Raw genomic sequence first — 8,262 nt, 5'->3', positions numbered from 1 at the left:
AAATGAGGGTAAAGCTTTTGGTAAAACAAAGTTCATCCCATCGGAGCTCCATAGAATTCACTTCTAACCAGTTTGTCTTTACACAGTGTTGTCCCACCCCCTCAGTGGTGGACATTGCACATCCCAGATGGAGCTTACAACTGCGGGAACTTTGGTGAATAATCTTCTCATTACTTTCCATGACCAACTGTGGCGTGCAAATATCAATAAGGGACTGCGGTGAAGTCGACCAATTAAGGCCCAAAAACCTGAAGTGTCATTAGTGCCGAGTCTCTAATAATGATGGTAATCAACCTTCAATAATAATGGTGTGTGTACCTGCATGTGTGTGATTAAAGTGCCCAGTCAACACTGCTCTATTTGGGGGTTTTAGATGGTAGAAATTAGCTGATACTTCCCCACTGTGAAGCAACAGTGGCCAAAGAACTTTTTGCCAAAAGAAATTGTAGCTTAAACCACTAACAAACCTATTGATTACACTCTCTTCCTTTATTTTCTTGTCTCAACTTACTTCGATAAAACTTTTCGGTAAAATGGCAGCATTAGCTCAGTCTATGAGGACTTCGAATTGAGGATACCCCACAGGCGCTCAGCTGGGTCCAGGTCTGGCCACTTCATCACCTTCACCTTCAGCTTGCTCAGCAAGGCACTTGTCATCTTGGAGGTGTGTTTGGACTCTTTATAATGTTGGAAAACATTTTCCCAAGGGAGGGGATCATGCTCTGCTTCACAATGTCACAGGAATTCATCTTTCCCTCAATAAACTGCAACTCCACAGCGCTGGCAGCACTCAAACCATGACAATACCACCTGCATGCTTGACTGTAGGCAAGACACAATTACTGTATCTTCCCACCTATTGTGGAACACACAGTGTAACTGTACCACTATGCAGGTATCGAAATAGACACTTGATAAATAGACACACTAATATACATGCAAAACTATTTCATACTAATCTATAATCTGCAAGAGATGCTGGGAAACCAACACACACGCTTGTTACCCAGCATACCTTGCGGGTTACAAGGTATTTTGCATGCATATTTCTACACCCGCATAGTCTGTGTGGTACATGGTACAGTTACATTGTGTGTTCCACATGTGTTACTTGCGTTTTTTATGATTGCACCGTGAGTGAGGGAGACGCTTGGTTTGATGATCTCCTGTTGGTTTGTTGTAGTGTCAAAATAGTCATTTTTTATTGGTAAGTCTCTGTACTGTGAATCAAGATGTACAATGACTACTCCAAAGTATATCAAAGTTTTTTTTGCTATAGTATTGTCCTTTGGCAAGCTATACTGTCATAAAAAATGTTTGCTGAAATGTGAGGGGCATACTTGTCAGTTACTATACTGCATAGCAGAGTGACCATTGGATTTCTCTTCAGATAAAATCAAATAAATAAACAGAGCGGCATATGCAAATAAATAAAATGGAAAATAAATAAGCAGTCCACAAACATGGCAATAGCAACGGAATTTCATAATAAAGGACTTTATACTCTGGATCCTCTGCCTCAGCCACGTTTAGTAAACACTTCCCACTTAGTAATCTAGATTGTCAAAAGCAATTGATCCACTCTTGATGGGGACAATCTTCTCCTCGTTTCCCCCCCGCTGGGAATTCCTGTCTCATCTGACTCTTCCTGTTCTGTCACTTTGGCCGCCCCATGCCGCCAACATCATTTTCATTCACATTTCTAATATTACCACGTCTGTCACATCATTGTTCTCTCAGCTAGTCATTCTCGCCCGCTGTCCTTTAAAGATCTTTGCTATTTCCTTCTTCAAATCTCTGATTACACACTTTTACTGTATATCATCATCCATCCATCCATTCATGTCCACAGATCTCCATACTGCCTACTTCCCCAACACTCTTGTCTATCCTTCTGGCATTCAGGAGTCTTCTTTATCTTGTTTTCAGAATGGTTGTGAAAGCCCAGTGTGTAATTGCATGTGTGGCATCATTACTGCAGTTTTCAAAGCATGTGGAGCCAATTTAGATCAACCTCCAACAGGAGTGCTTAAAACAATCTTTACTTAGGAATGCAGTTTGTCTGTGAAAGCCTAATAGCCATGCTGTGCTGTGGTTCACCATTCAGGCGGAATGTGTGAAATTGACATTATGATTACTGTTCAATTTTTTGCAATCAAAATGTCAACATCAAAGTAAGTATAAAACTATAAAACTATTTTCTTGGTGTGTTTCCACCAGAAGATGCCTTATGCTTAGGAGACATACTGAAGTGCAAAAAGTTCATTAATAATCGATGTTATCCACTCAGTGTAGCTGCGAATGAGGCACACACCGTATTCATCCGCGATGCACCAGAGCATACGCTGCATCCTTGCAGCAAGCAACAAGTATTTGTCCACTGTGGGTGTTGTAACAAGTTCTCAAGTGAGTCGAGTGTGAACAAATAGTTTTTAATTATTTTATGGGAGTGCGTTCGTAACCAGGAAAACTCCATAACCCGACGACCACCACTTCCTCTGTGTGTGTGTGTGTGTGTGTGGTAGAGTGCTCTTTTAAAGTGAACTGTATTTTAAAAGATTTGCATGAAATAGATGCTGGTATAAATAGCCAATGATAAATACAAATACTGATGAAAATAACCAATGTCTTCAACCTGGCATATTTGAGTTGCGTCAAGTATTTGAGTTTGATCTTTTGGCCCAATGACAGAAAGACAGCACTTGCAGATTACAGACCGCCACCTGTGATAAGCTGTGGTGCTGCTTTGCTGCCCTCTGTCCGTCATTTCTTACAGCACACTGCCTACTGCCGTGGGAGGAGCTCATGACACACCTGCAATCAATTACTCACCTGGACTACTTATACCCTTCTGTGTTACCTACCTGCCAGATTATCTTCCCATGCACGCCTGATGCCCGCTCTCCCAGCCTTTGTATACTTACCTGTCACCTAGCTCTCTGGTCTTCCCTTCCTGTTTTCTGTTGTGTATTCCCTGCTTGTTGGTCTCCAGCAGTGGCTTTTTGGTTGTACTTTGCTTGGTTTTCAGCAGTGTTTTTAGTTCTAGTAGTTTTCTCCTGCTCGGTTCTCAGCAGTTTTTTTTGTTAGCTTTGCTTTTTGTCTTCCTACTATCCCCGTCTCTAGCTGCGTCCTGAGTTATTTGTTTTTGTATTTTTCCCGTGACTCGGCCCGGAAACTTTGTGTTGTACTTTTTGCCGACATTGGAATAAACTTTTGTTACTTCGGATCCAAATTACTGGCTTCACGCCCTCTGTGACACCCCCAAGGCTTAACTGTTATGTATACAGTACATACACTTCTGGTCACAATTTTAACACCCGTTGAAAAATTGCAAGAATTTTGTACTGTACATTTTGTACTGTTGGATCTCAAGGAGCGTATAAGTACAGCTTTAAAAAGAACAAAGAAGAAATGGAAGTGAGACAATACAATTGTGTGAGCAATTTATTGCAAACAACCATTAAACTGAAAAAGGCTGATCAGCTGATCAAAAGTTTAAGACCAGAACTAAAAAAAACACAAACCCAAAACCCCCCTAAAATAAAAAAGAACATTTTCAAAAAAGGACTCAGTAATAAGTATCCATTCTTGTTAATCACCTCAAAAATGGGTGTGGGCATGCTTGATGTGAGTGTTTCCAGGAGGCTAGTGGCAATGTTGCTCCGTCTGACGCCCCTGCACAACCTGAAGCTCAATTGTTCCATTGAAGGAAAAAGTACCCCAGATCATGATGGCGCCCGCCTGTCGTGTGGAAAACATCTCAGGTGCATGAAACGAGTACAGCTCATCATTATCCATAATCGTGATGAAGAAAAATCCTCATTGGGTAACTACTTATGTATTCACTCATCACACTTTGTGATTGGCCAATCACACACAGTGACAGCCTCTTTTTAGACAGACTTGCTACAGCGAGAGAGAGGAGCCATGCGTCTCACTCTTTCACACACAGTCTCACTCTTTCACACACACAATAGAGACAGTGACTCTCTGCTTGCTTGGCTCGACTCCAGCTCACGTTCTCTATTTCACTCTATTTTGGTTTGTATGATATTTAAAGTTAGTTGGTAGACTTGTTTCATTACGTACACGGTGCATTTGACAAGACAAAGCTGTAAACGTCTCGTGTCGTGTTGGTCATTGCCTCCACTGCGGACGGGTTTTTTTAGGTTTTCCTCAGCTCAGCTCAGCTCATATCTAAAGTTACTTAGTAAACTTGTTTCGTTACATACGCGGTGCATTTGACAAGACAGAGCTGCAAACGGCTTGTGTTGCGTCGGCCACTGCCTGTGTTTTTTTTGGTTTCTTTCCCTGTCTGCTTGTTTCTAATTTGGCTGGTGATATAAAGTCAGTATGGAAAACTTTGCTTGTAGTACTGAATGTGGTGCCTTTGAGAAAACTACTGAACAATGCTGACAGATTATTTCCCTGTTTGCCATCACTGGACATTTGCATGAATCACCAACTTCACACAGATCATTAAAAAATAATTAAACAAAAAAGTCTTACAGATCATTTAGACACATACACAGTACACATATAGCTGAATAATAAACAATAAATATAGCAACTTCTGATCAATCCATGTCAATTTCTGTACCGATTTAAGCCTTACCTGTTTCCAGTCAAACTACGCCCACTTCCGGTGTATGCCCCGCCCACTCCGAGTACAGATACAGATAATTTAGATGGGTGAACAGATACAGATACAAATACAGATAGCGGTGTACTCGCTCATCCTAGTCCCGTGCCTTGATAGACAGCCTTTCACATCCTCTGGCTCAGGGTCGGTGAAATTTTTTTGGATCTACCAATTGACTTTCTTGTTACCTAACCTACAGGATCTTTTAAGAAGTTTAAAATTACTGTTTTAACTGCGTCCAACCCCCGCAGCATTGGCGGCCTTGCTTATCCAGCTCAACAATTTGACTGCATTCAAAAAGAGAAAGCTTCTTCACCTTTCCCGTCAAGAGATAATGACAGTGTGAATACCTGACAGAAAATGACAATGAATCCACATTTTTGCCAAGATGATGACATTAAACTTTTGATCAGCTGATAAACAGCCTAGTTCAGTTCAGTGTTTGTTAGCAATAAATTGCATGGTCAAAATATTTTTGTCTCAATCAATTTTTTGTTAAATTTTGATGCTCTACCGAAGAACCGCCTTAAGATCCAACAGTGCAAAACATACATTCTTGCAATTTTTCAACCGGTCTTAAAATTTTTGATCAGGAGTGGATGCTGTATACATGATGTGTTAGATCTACAGAATTCACAATATTCATTAGTAAAATTTCCAAGGTGGTTCCTTAATACAGTACATTTCTATGGGTTGCTACTAAAATTATTGTGAAGAGCAGACTACAGAATAAAAGGTGTAACTCACAGGCTTTTCCAGATGAATGCACTCACTGATGCTCCTCCAGCCTGCTACATTTTAAAACTATCTACATGTGTTTTTTATTTCTCTGTAGAGGCTTTCACTGTACATCGCAATGAAACACTTTGCACTTTGTGCTAAACAAATTCTTCTCCATCGTTCACCTTTCTTGTTCACCTCCATTATGAACTGTTGTCTACAACAACATCAGAGTAAAGCCATTACAACTTTGTCTTGAGTCACTCTTCCACACTCTCTTATAAACAGATTCAAGTTGAGACAGGTGCCTCTGGAGAAGGTTATTTTCCCAACTAGCTCCTGCTCAGTCGGCTTACAAATCATTAATACCAAAGTGAGGAGAGTCTCCATGTTGCGTAGTTCTCCTATAAACCTCTCAGACCAGTGGGGGAAAAAATGACTGAGTGAAGAAGATAACTTTGAAAAGTGTTTATTGTGCTCTCAGACAGTGCGAGGCAGTGAAAAGGTACAAAAAACTATAACAGTAAACAGTACTAAGTACTAACAGTACTAAGCAAATGCTCCAAAAAAGGCTTTATCAACACCGCAGGGACAATTCTAGTGGTCCTCAATCAGCAGTACATCTACACCTTAAAGCAACCAATCACTCTTTTGAGGACAGCGAGGTAAAAATTTTGGCCAAAGAAAACAGATGGTTTGAAAGAGGAGTAAAGGAAGCTATTTTTGTCAAACAACAGAACCCATCATTGAATCGGAATGGTGGTTTGAGGTTTAATTTGGACCCTGTGTTCAGCAGGTTACTGAGACCAAAACCCACAGCTCTTAGTCTTGCAAATGAGGTAGAGCCAGGGCCAAGCCAGGACAATAGATGCTAACGAGCCAGTATCAGAGTCGTTCATACCCAACTACAGGGAGCTACTCTTCCCTTTGTTCGGAGGTGCTAATGGCAGGATTACTCCGCCCAGTCTTAGTGTAAGGAACCATAGGAGGAGGGTGTTGGCACACCAATTCCGCCCTCTCTTACTGTATTTAAGGCCTAGGCTACCAGCACTTGTTAGTTCGCTGACGAAGCTCTTCGGATGAGGAGCGAAACGTTCGACACTTTCTTCACAGAAGTACAGATGACGTCTCAAGAAGCCTTTCCCTCGATGGACAACTCCTGTACGACTGAGAGCCTACACAGACGTATAACAGTAAACTATAACTATCAGTATTTCAAGAGATCAAAAAGCTACTTACTGTATAAGTCAGTATTATCACTACCTTCTGTGCAATGCAATACTGTCCAACAACTCCAACTCTCACACCAACTCAACCAAACTACTCCTACCCTGAACGCCTGGAAACGGCCTCCTTATAAATCCCACGCTCCTCCCACCAGAGCAAGAAAAAACACACACTGTCTCTTCTCCCAGGCATTTGTGAAATGATACATGTTTTGTAAGTGCAGATTTACAAAAAAAAAAACTATTTTACTGTTTTAAAAATACTTTTGTACAATAGAGATATAGCAGTGATATTAATTCATTCGTTCATCCCTTCAAACTTTAAAAAAGTAACGCAACATGGAAAGATTATTCCTATTTTCTAAGAGTAAATAATTGAAGTGCACAGTGATTATTGTACTGTACTGTATATCTCTTTTACGCTTTAATTCTGACAATGCTTTCCCAATGCAAGCTCTTTTATCTGCCGTTATTGTTTGCTGTAATTGACTTAGGAACAACAATGATTTCCTCTAAACTGATGCATTATTCATGACCTCATAGTTTAGCGCAGTTATTATGGCTTTGAAGAACCCTGAAGGCATTACCATGCTCATCATTAGACGCTGGAAAGCTACCTTAACTGTTTGCAAATAATCACATTTTCTTGATTTGTGCTTCACCAATCAAATATATAAGAGACGTCTCCTCCCTCCCGAGGCCACATAAAGAGAGCCAACCGATCATTTCAAAGTTGCCTCTCCGTCTGCTGGGCTTTGGCGTCTTGTCGTGCTGTTGCCGCTGGAGGAGAGCTTGTCTATGCAAAGTGTCAGACTGGAACAAGAGCACCTGACAGTGTTCTCCTGAAGCTCTGGCAGCTTTTTTTTCCAGGCACTCTGGCTCGCAGGCCGAGTCCTCACTGCCAGCCATTAACTCTCCACACCTGAGGCTAAGCGAGCCCCCAGAAGAATCTGCTTGGGTTGGCTGTGTTGGGTTGTCTAACTCCACTAAGATACTTACTTTCCTGTTGTTTTTGCCAAGGCTTTTTTTTTTTTTTTTTACATCAGCCTGGTTGGAAAGTAAGGAAACACCAGCAGGCCAAGTCCAAAATAAATGCACCCCTCATCAAATATTGGCATCGCTGCCGTCCAGCTAGTTAACTTGTCCTTAAGGTAGAGCTTTTTAATGCAAGATTCATTCTGGAGTTGTGTTGATGTTTGAAGCTCCCTGTTGCCATCTGGGACGGATGCTAGCGAGCTGCAACGTTGACATTAAAACTCAACACATAGCGTCACGCCAATTCTAATTTCACAGTGCTCCCTTCGGGATGCCGCGGAGTTGCCGATGTGAGATGAATAATGAAACTTGGAATGCTTTGCTCATTTTTTATTTCATGTGGAACTCTCAATTGTTGCTCCCCGAGAAGCGCCACAGGAGTCAAATGCTGCACCTGAAAATAGCCAAGTTTGCATTTTGCACATGTTTGATAATGAACATGTGGGTTAAACGCTGAGGAATTGCCTTTTGTTGCTGATGTGTGGATCACGGTTGGTTTTCATTTAGACTTGTTATCACATGATAAACATGTTAATCAAGTGTACTGACGAGTGAGTATACCCCTCACATTTCACCAAGCATTTTTATGACAGTATATCTTGTCAAGGGACGATATTATAGAAAGTAAACTTCGATGTA

This window comes from Dunckerocampus dactyliophorus, chromosome 8 (genome assembly GCF_027744805.1).
Source record: "Dunckerocampus dactyliophorus isolate RoL2022-P2 chromosome 8, RoL_Ddac_1.1, whole genome shotgun sequence".
Lineage (NCBI taxonomy): Eukaryota > Metazoa > Chordata > Actinopteri > Syngnathiformes > Syngnathidae > Dunckerocampus > Dunckerocampus dactyliophorus.
The sequence above is the reverse complement of the archived record's forward strand: the minus strand, read 5'-3'. Positions refer to the sequence as shown.